The 16,050-nt window shown below is 46.0% G+C and overlaps 1 long non-coding RNA gene across 1 annotated transcript; it reads left to right on the forward strand.

The window, feature by feature from the left end:
* The first annotated feature begins 3,636 nt into the window (after positions 1–3,636).
* LOC101933228 (uncharacterized) lies at positions 3,637–7,329 on the forward strand. The gene is made up of 7 exons (XR_010592667.1): positions 3,637–3,992; positions 4,248–4,325; positions 4,575–4,938; positions 5,351–5,462; positions 5,688–5,760; positions 6,281–6,839; positions 6,965–7,329. It is a non-coding gene; the product is annotated as an uncharacterized LOC101933228 (long non-coding RNA).
* The last annotated feature ends 8,721 nt before the right edge of the window (positions 7,330–16,050 follow it).

Below are 16,050 nucleotides of genomic sequence, written 5' to 3' on the forward strand. Positions count from 1 at the left end.
ATTTATCAAATGTCAAGAAATAAGTGGAACTGATCATATCCATAAGTGGAAGGCACCTCCTCACAGCATGGGGGTAGGAATTAAAGGCTCTACTTCTATTTTCAGGTGAAATGAAGATCTTCCAATTAAAGGGAGGATGATAAGAGGCTGCTGAATTTAAGAAACAAAGTTAGCCAGGTAAGACCTGGCCACAGGGAAGAAAAGCATCTTTTACTTCTAGTTCATAAAAAGGTAAGCAGCCATTTATATGCTTCAAGTTTTAGCCAGGGTAGCTGGCTGTACTTCTAAGAATCAAAGTCTTGGAGTAGAACATTGCTGACAAGTAGGTGAGCACTGAAAAGTCTCTAAAAGCTTAATGATCTGGATGCTAAGGAACCTTCTCCATTGATGACTCTTCATAGCTGGTAATGAGTAATAATAAATAATTCTGTTAAACATTCATTGCAGGTTTTTCTAATATGAGATAGGAACAGACCAGGTGGTCATTCCTACCAGGGAGAAGTGAGGGTAAGTGGTTGTCCCGGACAAGGAGGTAAGAAATACCAGTCTCCAACCATCCATGTGTATATCAAGTGGTGTGGATTTTACTTTCTGGGAGAAGAACTGTGGTGGACTTTACTTGTCATGGGGAGAGTATGAAAAGCAGACGCAAGACAAAGCAACATGGACTTGCCACTGGCTCAATCCAGGAATTAGCTGATCCATCTTTTAAGGAGGTAAGAAATGCAATACGCCTTTCGCATAATAGTAAATGATTCTGCTCATACTTTCAGGTGGAGGAAATGTAACTGATGAAATCTTCATCTCTAAAGAGCAAAAGAAGTTGCTTTACTGAAGAAAGCAATAAAAATGGGAGCTACCGGTTCAGATGTAAGTAGTCAGTAATTCTAACCAATGATGATGATCTTTGCTCCTTTTTCCTTCCAAAAAGTGCAACTAACCAGAGTGTGAAGATGAGCATTTCACCTGCTCTCGCATATGCAGAGATTACTTGTCCAACCGATTCTATTTGTACAGAAGTGATCACTGTTGCTTATTTATCAAATGTCAAGAAATAAGTGGAACTGATCATTCCTATCAAGAGGTAAGGAAGGCACCTCCTCACAGCATGCGGGCAGGAATTAAAGGCTCTACTTCTATTTTCAGGTGAAATGAAGATCTTCCAATTAAAGGGAGGATGATAAGAGGCTGCTGAATTTAAGAAACAAAGTTAGCCAGGTAAGACCTGGCCACAGGGAAGAAAAGCATCTTTTTCTTCTAGTTCATAAAAAGGTAAGCAGCCATTTATATGCTTCAAGTTTTAGCCAGGGTAGCTGGCTGTACTTCTTATAATCAAAGTCTTGGGGTAGAACATTGCTGACAAGTAGGTGTGCACTGAAAAGTCTCTAAAGCTTAATGATCTGGATGCTAAGGAACCTTCTCCATTGATGACTCTTCATAGCTGGTAATGAGTAATAATAAATAATTCTGTCAAACATTGATTGCAGGTTTTTCTAATTTGAGATATGAACAGACCAGGTGGTCATTCCTACCAGGGAGAAGTGAGGGTAAGTGGTTGTCCCGGACAAGGAGGTAAGAAATACCAGTCTCCAACCATCCATGTGTATATCAAGTGGTGTGGATTTTACTTTCTGGGAGAAGAACTGTGGTGGACTTTACTTCTCATGGGGAGAGTATGAAAAGCAGACGCAAGACAAAGCAACATGGACTTGCCACTGGCTCAATCCAGGAATTAGCTGATCCATCTTTTAAGGAGGTAAGAAATGCAATACGCCATTCGCATAATAGTAAATGATTCTGCTCATACTTTCAGGTGGAGGAAATGTAACTGATGAAATCTTCATCTCTAAAGAGCAAAAGAAGTTGCTTTACTGAATAAAGCAATAAAAATGGGAGCTACCGGTTCAGATGTAAGTAGTCAGTAATTCTAACCAATGATGATGATCTTTGCTCCTTTTTCCTTCCAAAAAGTGCAACTAACCAGAGTGTGAAGATGAGCATTTCACCTGCTCTCGCATATGCAGAGATTACTTGTCCAACCGATTCTATTTGTACAGAAGTGATCATTGTTGCTTATTTATCAAATGTCAAGAAATAAGTGGAACTGATCATTCCTATCAAGAGGTAAGGAAGGCACCTCCTCACAGCATGCGGGCAGGAATTAAAGGCTCTACTTCTATTTTCAGGTGAAATGAAGATCTTCCAATTAAAGGGAGGATGATAAGAGGCTGCTGAATTTAAGAAACAAAGTTAGCCAGGTAAGACCTGGCCACAGGGAAGAAAAGCATCTTTTTCTTCTAGTTCATAAAAAGGTAAGCAGCCATTTATATGCTTCAAGTTTTAGCCAGGGTAGCTGGCTGTACTTCTTATAATCAAAGTCTTGGGGTAGAACATTGCTGACAAGTAGGTGTGCACTGAAAAGTCTCAAAAAGCTTAATGATCTGGATGCTAAGGAACCTTCTCCATTGATGACTCTTCATAGCTGGTAATGAGTAATAATAAATAATTCTGTCAAACATTGATTGCAGGTTTTTCTAATTTGAGATATGAACAGACCAGGTGGTCATTCCTACCAGGGAGAAGTGAGGGTAAGTGGTTGTCCCGGACAAGGAGGTAAGAAATACCAGTCTCCAACCATCCATGTGTATATCAAGTGGTGTGGATTTTACTTTCTGGGAGAAGAACTGTGGTGGACTTTACTTCTCATGGGGAGAGTATGAAAAGCAGACGCAAGACAAAGCAACATGGACTTGCCACTGGCTCAATCCAGGAATTAGCTGATCCATCTTTTAAGGAGGTAAGAAATGCAATACGCCATTTGCATAATAGTAAATAATTCTGCTCATACTTTCAGGTGGAGGAAATGTAACTGATGAAATCTTCATCTCTAAAGAGCAAAAGAAGTTGCTTTACTGAAGAAAGCAATAAAAATGGGAGCTACTGGTTCAGATGTAAGTAGTCAGTAATTCTAACCAATGATGATGATCTTTGCTCCTTTTTCCTTCCAAAAAGTGCAACTAACCAGAGTGTGAAGATGAGCATTTCACCTGCTCTCGCATATGCAGAGATTACTTGTCCAACCGATTCTATTTGTACAGAAGTGATCATTGTTGCTTATTTATCAAATGTCAAGAAATAAGCGGAACTGATCATTCCTATCAAGAGGTAAGGAAGGCACCTCCTCACAGCATGGGGGCAGGAATTAAAGGCTCTACTTCTATTTTCAGGTGAAATGAAGATCTTCCAATTAAAGGGAGGATGATAAGAGGCTGCTGAATTTAAGAAACAAAGTTAGCCAGGTAAGATCTGGCCACAGGGAAGAAAAGCATCTTTTACTTCTAGTTCATAAAAAGGTAAGCAGCCATTTATATGCTTCAAGTTTTAGCCAGGGTAGCTGGCTGTACTTCTAAGAATCAAAGTCTTGGGGTAGAACATTGCTGACAAGTAGGTGAGCACTGAAAAGTCTCTAAAAGCTTAATGATCTGGATGCTAAGGAACCTTCTCCATTGATGACTCTTCATAGCTGGTAATGAGTAATAATAAATAATTCTGTCAAACATTGATTTCAGGTTTTTCTAATATGAGATATGAAGAGACCAGGTGGTCATTCCTACCAGGGAGAAGTGAGGGTAAGTGGTTGTCCCGGACAAGGAGGTAAGAAATACCAGTCTCCAACCATCCATGTGTATATCAAGTGGTGTGGATTTTACTTTCTGGGAGAAGAACTGTGGTGGACTTTACTTGTCATGGGGAGAGTATGAAAAGCAGACGCAAGACAAAGCAACATGGACTTGCCACTGGCTCAATCCAGGAATTAGCTGATCCATCTTTTAAGGAGGTAAGAAATGCAATACGCCATTCGCATAATAGTAAATGATTCTGCTCATACTTTCAGGTGGAGGAAATGTAACTGATGAAATCTTCATCTCTAAAGAGCACAAGAAGTTGCTTTACTGAAGAAAGCAATAAAAATGGGAGCTACCGGTTCAGATGTAAGTAGTCAGTAATTCTAACCAATGATGATGATCTTTGCTCCTTTTTCCTTCCAAAAAGTGCAACTAACCAGAGTGTGAAGATGAGCATTTCACCTGCTCTCGCATATGCAGAGATTACTTGTCCAACCGATTCTATTTGTACAGAAGTGATCATTGTGGCTTATTTATCAAATGTCAAGAAATAAGTGGAACTGATCATTTCTATCAAGAGGTAAGGAAGGCACCTCACAGTGAATCTGTTTCTACTTTCAGGTGAAAGAAAGGCAGTGCTGACCTCTCAAGGGAGGAAGATTCCAAGACATGGCTGAACTTAAGAATGCAGGCAGGCAGGTAATGATACCAGTTCAGATACAAGAAAAGCATCTTATTACTCCCATTTGGGAAAAAGCCACTTCTACATCATTTATTAACCAATGTAGCTGGTTGCCCCTCTGAAAATCACAGCCAGGCAATGGAAAATCACTGACAAGGAGGTGAACAGAGAAGAGCATCTGGAAGCCAAATGAAGCACATGTTGACTGATGGCTTTGCATAGCTAGAAAAACAAATAAAAATTCTCTGAAACATTGATGTTTGCAGGTGATCATCATTCAAGATGTGAGGGGATCAGATGAGCACCCATGCCAGGAGGAAATGAGTGAAAGCGACTGTCTTGGGGAAAAGGTAAGAAATGCCCAGGCTCAGAGCACCCAAGTGGATATTAATGGATCTTATTAACTTGCAGGTAGAAGAACTGCTGCTGTTCTCACTTCTCAAGGGAAGACTGTGAGAAGCAGGTGCAGACTGTGCTAACGCAGTGGGTCTGGCCACCTGCTGAATCCACAGAGGGGACAGAAGAGCATTCTGTAGCTATAGTCCTGGGAATGGAGAGCAGCCGCCTGAGACAGTGCAGCCAGTTGCACTTGCCAGCTGTAAACATCCCTGCAGATCACGGACCAAGGAGGTGAGTTTCAAGTTTCTCTTATTACCAAATGAATCTTGTGCCAAAGCAGCAGTTGCAAACCCAGTCAGGAATAAATACCAAATATTGATAGTTCCAGCAGCAGATCGTACCTCTCCTGATAGGAGAGCAGAGGCTGTTGTGCTCTAGAAGGAATTCATGAAGCTGATCTGTCCATGTCTATAGGTGAGAAACACCATTTCTGTACCAGTCAAGTGGAAACGAATGGATCCTCTCCTACCTTCAGGTGCATCTGAACATTGAGGATATAAAAAACTTCAGGAAGCTCCTAGAAGAGCTGGGAGGGTTCTTACTGAAAGGAAAAAAGTGAAATTAATCAGTGCTGCCAAGAGGTCAAGAACTCACCTTCTCTTGACTTTCAAGGTTCAGTTCCTGGATCTGATTATTCTTTCAGATGAAAGAAATGAAACTTGCCTTGTATACCGGGAGAGGAATACTGCACGAGCAGCCTGACCCACTGCGAAGGGAAGAAAGCATTTTTCCCTTGTGGATAAGGAGTAGTTCAGGTAATGATACCAGTGCAGATGCAGATTTCATAGGTTATAGGAACCTATGAAATCTGTTTGAAAGATTGCAGGTGAATGTACCTCTGGTCAGCTCACCACAGCCTCGGTGAATAGTTCTATATTGGTTATTTGCCAAGGGAATAAGGTTGGGGAAAGCACCATAAAAATGTAGGACACCCCAAGATTTATTATAAGTAATGCTGTGTCAAAAATTGATTGTTACAGCTGATCACACATCCCAAGATACATGAAGAGTCGAGGGCCATAGCAGACAACAGGGGTTCCTCTTTATCAGGAGGTAAGGAATATACCCGCTTATAGCATCCCAGTTCAAATTCAAGACTTTGGTTTTTCTTTCGGAGCCTATGTTATATGTCAAGAGGGGAATGCTGCCAACTAATTGAGAACAAAGCAAAGTATGTAGCCAGAGCCTCTGAGATGCAATAGAATCATCCTGTGAGTCTATTCATGGAAAAGGAGAGTAGCCACTTATCCCCAGCAAGTGTTAAACCACACAGCTGGTTGCATCTCTCCAAACACAGCCACTCTCAGACCATTCCTGGCAAGGAGGTGAGCATCTAAGGTTCCATTTTGCCACCTAAAGTAAATGAAAAATGATCATTTTAGTGAAGAGCCCTCCAGACACCAAACAAATCTGTCAGATATTGATCATTACAGCACCTCGCACTTCTCCGGATGTCAGGAGAGCAGAGGGCTGTGCTTTTCAAGAAGCAATTAGGGAAGCTGATCATCCCCTTTCATGAGGTGAGACATACACATTCTCAGAGAGTTCAGGTGACAATAATGGATCTGGTCAGTCTTTCAGATGGAAGAAATGCAGCTGAGCTGATCTTCCCAGACAGGAAGGCTTGGAAGTTGCAAACAATCGTGATAGCGAACCATTTTTGTTGACCAAAGGAAAAGTGGAGCTGGGTGCTGGCTACAGGTCGGTAACATTGGTATTTAGACAGCTCAGTAAATAAGAGGGCAACTGACCACAGTGAGAGGTGAGTATTTGAACTGCTCTTGCAAGAGATTAGCTGTGCTACTGATTATATTTGTGCAGAATTGTTCATTGCACTTTATTGTCCTTTAGAAGTGCAGGAAGAAGATACATGAAGTGGATCATTCCTGTGACGAGGTAAGACGTGCTCCGTCTCATGGCAATAATCTAGAAGTCAATGATTCTGGGTTCATTTTCAGATTCTTCTGCCATTCAGAGGGGAATACTACAAAACTGATGACGGCCATTCTTGCGGAGATCTAAGAAAAGCATCTCCTCTCTCTAGTTAAGGAACCACCTATCAAGATTTAGACATTGCAGAAGATGTTACCTCTCAAAAGGAGAGCAATGCTTAGACCATCACTGACAAAGAGGTGAGCATTCAATGTTCTCTTCATGCTAAATAAATCGGATGCAAACCAACATTTCAATGTAAGACCCCCAAAATCTGAACATACCTAGTAATAATAAAGTATCTTTCAAATACGGTTCATTACAGCTGCCTGGGCTTCAAGCTGTGGGAACAGTAGGAAGATTTATGCCAGGAAGGAGAGCAGTTGGTTCTGTCTGCCAGGATGGAAGCAATGAAGTGAGTCGTACCTTATCAGAGGAAAGCACTGGAGATTGGCGAATAGTGGGACACAGACTGTATCTCAGGGGTTGACTGGGGCAGGGTGTGTAACCATAGGAACCAGTGGGTCCTTTCCCATTGTGGTCCTTGCTCGCATGCACAGGGTCAAACTGATCGCCATGTTTGGGGTCAGGAAGGAATTTTCCTCCAGGGCAGATTGGCCAGAGACCCTGGAGGTTTTTCGCCTTCCTCTGGGGCATCGAGCAGGGACCAGCCCTTAGGGCCATTTAGAAACAGACAATAAAAAATAATAGAAAGTGAAATGTGTCCCCTTTCATCATTGCCTCTGTGCTTCTTTTAAAAAAAAAAGTTGTCCTCCCCCTCCCCCATACACATGACCCTTCCCCATCTCTCTGCACACGGGACCTTCCCTCCACAAGCAGTGTGTCACCCTCCCCCACCCCCTGCAATCATCACAGCTCTCCCCACTTGTTTCCTTTGTTTCCTCTCCCTGTATCTATTCTATTTCCTCTTCCATCCCCCCTTTTCTGGGGCTATTTCCATCAGATCTTTTCTTGTCTTTTGTGCTTTTGTTTTTTCTGCTGTCTTTTCTTTTCTATCTTTTCTCTCCATTTACTTCCTGCAACGGGGTGGACTAGGCCCAGAGGCCCCCTGCTGGAGGCCTTAGGGTCCTGCCACATCCATCCCAGGAAAGGAGCAGTGGAGAGAGACTGTGCAGAAAGCAGCCAATCAGGGCTCAGGAGGGCCATATAAAAGGAGCTGCAGAGGCTAAGCCACTCAGTTCCTTGCTGGAGCTAGAGGAGTGTAGAAGGGCTTTTGGCCAGTGAAAGGGAATGGCAGCACCATGGACAGTGCAGTGGTGGTGGGCAGTGAGGAAGAGCTCCTGGCTGGTTCCTGGGCCTGAACCTAGAAGACCCCTGAAGTAAGGGTGAAGTATTGGTGAAGGCTGGGGCTGTGGGGAAGTGGCCCAGGGAAGTATCTGTGGTGTGTGGCTGCTATTCTTAGGATCCCTGGGCTGGGACTTGGAGTAGTGGGTGGGCCTGGGTCCCCTCCCCTCCCATAGGCCACTGGGGAAGGACTTCTTGGAGGCATGGCCTGATACTATCTGAAGACTGCAGACACATTTGACCATGGGGTGCTCATGAGAGATGGGTGCCCACTGTTATACGTCTCCTTCCCTCTTTCCCTTGCTATTCTCTCGTTGTCTCCCCTTCTGTCCCAAAGCTTCCCAATCTCCTGCCCTGCTCCCTGGCTGTTTCTAATTGGCTCCAGGTGCTAACAAAGAAGCAAAGTCTGACTCAAATACTATATGAAGGAGTCCTCTAAAAACACCTGTAGTAAAGGGATATTGACAAGCTCCCCCATCAAGTGAAATTCCCCATGGTGCAGAGAGCTGGGCCAAGGCCTGTGCCCCAGGTAAACTTGCAAACCAGGGTTTAACTCCCCAGTGTTCACACACAAGCTCAGAGTTGTGCACTCCACTGTAATGCAGAGGAGTGGCATTTCCCCTGGGTCCTCTGTCACCCCCATAGGATCCTACTGCAGTAAAACACAGCCCCGTCCCTCATACCCACTCAGAGGAAAGCTGTGTGAATGTCCCCAGCTGTGATGGGGAAGGAGCACAGGGTAAAGTTCTAGCCCCACTGAAGTCATTGGGAACTTGGCCATTGACTCCCATAGTGCTGGGAGTTCACCCACAGCCTTGCTGATCACAGGTCAAACAGAAGCATGGACACTCCTCAGTTCAATGCACCTAGGGGTGTTTGTTGTTAACCAAGAGAAGAACTGTTGTCGGAATGACCTGTAACTGGGCATGCTGGCAAAGTCCAACTGGGGGACTGGATGGGGGGTCAGCCAGGAACACATGACTGCAGGTGTTTGGCGAGAACAGCTGTGGAGGTGGAGAGGGAAGTTGAGTTGGATGCTTATCTAGGGGCAAGGACGCATGGTGGGAGATAGGTTAGATCATGTCCAAATCCCACTGCCATTTGTCCTGCCTGCTGGGTCATGTTCTTTGCCTGTTCCCATAAAGGTTCACAGGCAGGCGCTACCCATTCTTCTCCTAGTTGTTTCTGTGTCCCTAATTCCCCATTGTTTTCCTGCCCAGATTCTCCCTTCCCTATCACGTTCCCATTGGCTATAAACAAGGCATTCTATATGCGACAGTGGGCTTGACCTCAATATTGCAGCAGGACCCCTGTGGAGAGTTGGCTGGATGTGATCAAGGGAGCTATCATATGAGTGGAAGGCAGCAAAAAACCCACCAACAACCCCAGCAGCTGTAGAGAATAGACTACCCCTGAACGTGAAAAGTAGGGCATGGTCCTGTGGCTCCAATTAACCACCAATCTTCTCAGAGGCTGCTGGTGGTGGGAGAGGTCTGGGGCCTATGTCAGATCCAGCTCACTCCACTGCAGGAAGGAAAAGCCGTGCTAAAGAGCAACAGACTGTACTAAAGACAGCATCAGATCGGTCTGTGGTGAAGTGACCCCTTGGAAAAGAAGCCCCTGAATTTGGGAGAGTTTAGGTACAGGCTGAGGCCTACCTCCATGTAAAGACTTCAAACAGACAGGAAAATAAACTTTGGGTTTCTAGAGCTTGGTGAAGTCATGGGGAAATGGGACAATAAGTGGGTGTAGATGATAAGATAAATACTACTGCAGTCCTGTTTAACAGAATTGCTACATTCTCTCTGGCTCCCTTGCCACCCTCTTCTCCCTTCTCCCCATCCCCTCGCCTCTGTATATAAATCCTGTGGTGGTCAAGTCACTCTGGCCCACCAGGCAATCACTGGTGACGCTGGGAATTTCCCCCCACGAAAAGCTCTGCTGAAAACTAACAGTAGTTTTCTTGCTCAGATTTGTTTGAAACTTTTTTAGATGGACACTCTGAAAACAAGCCATGTTCTGTATGAAATGTTTTGATGAGGAAATGTGATTGACCTTTGTCTTATGTTGCTGAAACGCTACAAGCTGAGGAGCTTGCAGTAGCTATGGCGATATTTTAACAGTGGATGCCTTTTAATTATGTCAATATGATCAGTACAGCATCCCCTGTGCTGTTGCATTTTACTGTTTTTTATGCTGTTTCTCAATTTTTAATTGTGCTTGTCCTGCAGAGTTTAGTATTGAAAATGAAAATTGGCTGGGGAATCTTCTCACTAGTTCCCATTTGTGAGATAAACACGCTGGTTGGCTGTTCAAATGATCAGCAATGAAATAGTTAATGTAGACATTCTCAAGTTGGTACAGAATTAACACTTCTGTTAGGATGCACTGAGCAGTTCACATCTCTGAGCTATTGTTTGTGCCTGCCTGCAGGCTCAGGATGACAGTTCTGCAGTAGGAAGGGCTTTTTCTGACACCACAAAGGCTAGAACCGTAGGCTGGGATTGTTGAAGGCTCCCAGGAGACCGGTGACCAGATGCCATGGGTGGCACTGTGGTGATGGTGGCAGTGTTCAGTGCTGTCTGAAGTCACCAACTGGGCCAATCCTAGGGCGGTGGAGCAAAGGACGGGAGGTGGCTGTTCTGCTCAGAGACCGTCTTCCCATTCCCCATGGTGGCTCCTCCTTTGCTTTGCTGTCACACGCCTGCCCCTGCACATGCCCATGCGGTTTCTGAGTGTAGCTATCCTGGGTTTCTCAGGCTCACCAGTGCTGCTTCTCCCTGGGACCAGAGTGTGTTGCTGTCATTCCAGTGTTGTATCTCCTGTGGTGCAATATTGGGGGCCAAGCTGCTGCCATCCCAGTATTGAGTCACTATTTCTTGGGACATGGTAGCTCTGGGGCAGGAGGCTCCCCTCTGAACTCCCAGGTCTCAACAGGTGACAGATGTCAGGACAAGAAACACAAGAATCAAGGGAGGCAGGCTGTCTATTGGTTAGGACTCTGGGATCCCGTTCCTGGCTCTCTGCTAGACTCCCTTTGTGGCTTTGGGCAAGTCACTTCTCCTTTCTGTGTCTCAGATTCTCCCATCTGTAAAATGGAGCTAATACTAATGACCCCTCTGTGCCCCCTTAGTACACGGCTTTCCGTTCACCTGCGCTGGGACCTCGCTGTGCTATGACCCCATTTTCACTTCAAATCCCCTCACGAATGGGCAGGTGGATGGGGGTGGGGCTGCTTTAAAATAGATGGAGACCCTGCTGGGAAGAGCAGTGACCCACCGAGATGCCTTAAGGAGTCTCCAGTGGCTGGTCAAGCTGTGATCTCGGCTACACGCCCTGGCATGTGAGAACTTCCCAAACTGAGCTTCCTTGAAATCCCTCTCCAGGGGAGAACCAAAGCAAAAACTTTCAGCTTGTCAATTCTTGAGCCCCTCCCCGCACCTATCCCAGCTATAGTGATCTCCGCTGTACTGGTGCTGTGTCGGGGTCCTTCCCCAGAGTTCACTTCCCTCAACTGCAGCTTCAGCCAAGATCCCCCTCAATGCCGCCTCTTGCTGGGAAGTCTCCTCAGTGCCATCCCTTTGCAAAGTCCTCAGTGCAGAGGATGACAGGACCCCTGAGCGGAGTTCTTGCCACCGGGTAGGAGCCTTGTTCCCCTCAGTCTCTGTTCAGTCCCATTATGTGACCAACTTGGGGCTCGTGTACAGTCCCAGGGAGGACCCAAAATGTCATGGAGGATTTCAGGTAAAGCTTAGGCAATGAGTTCTTTAGCTGTACTTCCCCCTGTTTGCTGACAGAGGGCGGCAGAGTTCCTTCTCTGAGCAGTTTCTGTCTATGGAGTTCTGGGTAAACAGCTGATGGAGCAGGTGTTGGCTGCTCTTTCCCCTCTTCACCAATAGATGGCGGTAGTGAGCGGTGTAACATCTGCGTTTCAGGCTGCCGGGCACACACATTGCATGGGCTGGTAGCTGTGAGCTCTGCTACCAGTGCCACAGAGTTCCAGTACCACGGTGACTGACACTCGTAAAACACAGACAAGGAGGGTGAGGCAGGTAATCTCTTATTGAACCAACTTTTGCTGCCTTTCAAGCTCCACAGAGCTCCTCAGGTCACAAGAAGCTGGAAAGCTTCTCTTCACCATCAGAACTTGGTCCAGTAAAAGATATTACCTCACGCATCTTGTCTGTCTCATCCTGGGACTCACACAGCTACAACAACACTCCTGAACTGGATAAGTTAGATTCTGTTCTAGTGGATGGATTGGTGCATACAACCTGAAAGAAAATTGTACAGGGACTTTGGGGCTAGACGTGGTCGGAAACTGTTAAATATCTTCCACAAACTTTTGAAAGGAACAAATTAATGTTTCTGGGAAGTCTTTGGGTTTTTATTTAAAAACAAATATTTCCCTCAACTTTTCAGTTTTCAAAAATTGAATTTTTTGGCTCTTGCAAATTTTTAAAATGGAACACCTTACTGACTGTTTCCAAAATAACTTTCATCAGAAAATAATTTTTGACCAACTCCACTGTAGCTCAGCATTCTCTCCTTCCTCATTTGAGCACTGGACCACTTGTAGCTTGGTGCTCGGTCTATTGCAGGGGTAGGCAACCTATGGTACGTGCGCCGAAGGCGGCATGCGAGCTGATTTTCAGTGGCACTGACACTGCCCGGGTTCTGGCCACCGGTCTGGGGGGCTCTGCATTTTAATTTAATTTTAGCTGAAGCTTCTTAAACATTTAAAAAACCTTATTTACTTTACATACAGCAATAATTTAATTATATATTATAGACTTATAGAAAGAGACCTTCTAAAAATGTTAAAATGTATTACTGGCACGCGAAACCTTAAATCGGAGTGAATAAATGAAGACTCAGCACACCACTTCTGAAAGGTTGCCGACCCCTGGTCTATTGTGAGGTCACTGGACCAGATCCACCAAGATATTTAGACTCCTAATTCCCAGGGATTTCAACAGGAGTTCAGGGCCTAAATATCTTTTGTGAGGATACAGACTGTCCCATTCTGATTCTTCAGTCTTCCAAAGTCCTCTGCCAAAACCAGGGTAGGAAAAATCTTTTATTTCAAGAGTGAAATGCAAGCAAGAAAAACGTTGTCCCGGGTCGCAAACGCTATTATGCTCCCTTCTCAAGTGAGTTCACAATGCCCCAGTGATGTAGGAAAGTGCAGTTAATCCTAAGTAACAGTCTGGGAAATGGATAAAACATTAAGGCTGATGGGAGGAAAGGACATTGTATCTATAGGTTTCAGCGTGGTAGCCATGTTAGTCTGTATCAGCAAACATGAGGAGTCCTTGTGGCACCTTAGAGACTAACAAATTTATTTGGGCATAAGCTTTTGTGGGCTAAAACCCACTTCATCAGATGCATGGAGTGGAAAATACAGTAGTAGGTGTGTGTGTGTGCACACAAAAAGATGGGAGTTGCCTTAGCAAGTGGGGGGTCAGTGCTAACGAGACAATTCAATTCAAGTGGAAGTGGGCTATTCTCAACAGTAGAATACCAAGGGAGGAAAAATCACTTTTGTAGTGGTAATGAGGTCAATGTAAACAGGGTGGCCCATTTCAAGCCATTGACAAGAAGGTGTGAGTATCAGCAGGGGGACATTAGTTTTTGTAGTGACTCCTCCACTCCCAGTCTTTATTCAGGCCTAATTTGATGGTATCTAGTTTGCAAATTAATTCCAGTTCTGCAGTTTCTCATTGGAGTCTGTTTTTGAAGTTTTTTGTTGAAGAATTGCCACTTAAGTCTGAGTGTCCCGGGAGATTGAAGTGTTCTCAGACTGGTTTTTGAATGTTATAATTCTAGACGTCTGATTTGTGTCCATTTATTCTTTTGCGTAGAGACTGTGTGGTTTGGCCAGTGTACACGGCAAAGGGGCATTGCTGGCACATGATGGTTTATGTGACATTATGGGCTGAAGTGTCACCAGTTTGAATCTGGAAACTGCTCCCCTCCCCTGTGGCCGTGTTACATCCCAGCAGCAATCAGGGGCAAGGGGTTAACTGACTGGGCTCTAAGGCTGGCCAATCGGAGAGTGAGGTGACTCTCTCCTGAAGCTATTGACACAGCCCATGCAGAAGGGGAGGTTTAGCAACAAGCAGGCTGTGGAGAGGAGACCCTGGAGGACTCTGCAGCACAAATGGCATTTGTAGCTGCTGCTGGTGGTACCTCTTGTAGGGGGAGAGGCAGAGAAGTGATGGGCTTTCCCTGTGCTAGATTCAGGAAGGAGCAGTGACTGCCCAATACAAAGGGCTATTAGCTGAATTGCCCAAAATAATGTCTCTGAAAAACCAGTTCTGTCCTGTCTCCAGAGGACCCTGCTTAATACTTGCCAAGTTTATTTAGGGTTCATGAAAAGGGGTTTCCCTGACCCAGGTGGAGCTCAGGGCTCTGTGGGGGGAGGGGTATGGGGACCCAGGTGGAGCCTCCAGGGCCAAGGTGAAAGCAGTGATCCTTTGCAGAAGGGGAAATGGGACACCTGTTTCATAGTTCCTGTCCTGAGGCTGGGAGGTGCCCCAGAATGACTGCAGGATGGAGTTACCGATGGTGCAGCGACAGAAGGAGCAGCTGTCTGCCGAACATCAGGCCACTGGAGAGGAGAGGGGTGGCCTGATCCTGATGGTCAGGAGCTTGAGGGAGAGCTAGAGACACTGCGTGCAGAGACCTCGAAAGCCTGGAGAAGACTGTGACTGAAACGAAGACTGGCGTTAAGGAGTGTGGGGCACATGGGGAATATGGCTATATGACTACGATAGATGGAGTCTATTTTGGGTTGGGGATGAGAGCAGTCCAGAGGGGGCCTCACAAGTAAGGGAAAAGGCAGGTTTTTGTGGAGGGGGGGAAGGTATGTCACTCAGTGGCTGGCACCTGGAACTGCAGTAGGTCCTGCATCCCTGTTGGGACAATGAAGGGGGCCAGGCAGCACCTGGGGCTATAAGGGGCAAAGGGCATTCCTGAGAGGGAGGGGCTGTGAGGAGGAACTGGCTGAAGGAGACTGGGGTAGGAAATGACAGGAAGCATCTGCCAGAGTCCCTGAGATGCAGAAAGTGAGCTGAGAAACTGTCTTGATTTTGTTCCAGTTTGGGACTAAACTGCGTCAGAGCCTGGGTGTGGCTGTGAGCCTTTGGCAAGCTGGGGAGAAGCCTGGCCCTGCGACGGTTCCCGTTCCGTTCTTTGGCAGGAGTCTCCTGTAGCCCTAGGCTGTGACAGACGCTGCCTTCAATCCGATCTCCCCTCCCCTGCCTGGGTCTCCATCACTCTCCCGACTCATGTGTCTGTGACCCTGTCTGTCACTGGCTACATGTTGAGCTCCTGCATCTCCCTCTGGAACCAGTGAGAGCTGCAGGTGTCCAGCCCCTCTCGGGACTACCCCTGTTGGCTGCGTTTCATGGCACCGTGCTGTGCCCTACATCTTGTGTTCTAGGCTGATCACTGCAGAGCCACCCAGGGACTGACAGCCAGTGCCTCCTGTACAGGGGAATACAGGCAGGGGCTTCAGTGTTAGCTGGAGATGGGCAGATACCAGAACCATCACTCCACCCTTCCCTGATCGCTGGGGGCTCTGATAAAAGGACCTATTGGCTGTGGGCCCATATGTTGTCCAGCCTTGTTTGTGAATGACCCGCGTGTAATGTGGGTTGCCTTGAACTCCCAGATCTGTTGTTCACCCTGACCCCCAGGGCAGGAGCAACTCCCATTGATTTCCGCTTGGAGAAACTCTTACCCTCCAGTCCGCATCAAACCCTGACATCGCTGGCCTGAAGCTTTCAGGAGGCTGGGCTTCTAGAGTTTTCCAGTGAGCAGAGTCAGCTCTGCCAACTAATTCCACTGCAACAATTTGTACTTCGCTGGGTGACCTGGGTTCAGTCTGTGTAGTGGTGTAAGGACAATGTCTGAGAACTAGAGAAGTGGACAGAGGCTATTGAGTGTCAACAGGAAGTGGAGAGGAAATAGTTGTTTAGCTATATTGTAGAGGGGAAGTTAATGAGAGCTAGAACTGCAGGGCTGGGAGAGGGAAAGACAGATCTCTCAATGGTCTCTGATTCTCTCACTCAGAAATTTAATTCCATAAAACATGAACAG

This window comes from Chrysemys picta, chromosome 14, assembly GCF_011386835.1.
Source record: "Chrysemys picta bellii isolate R12L10 chromosome 14, ASM1138683v2, whole genome shotgun sequence".
Lineage (NCBI taxonomy): Eukaryota > Metazoa > Chordata > Testudines > Emydidae > Chrysemys > Chrysemys picta.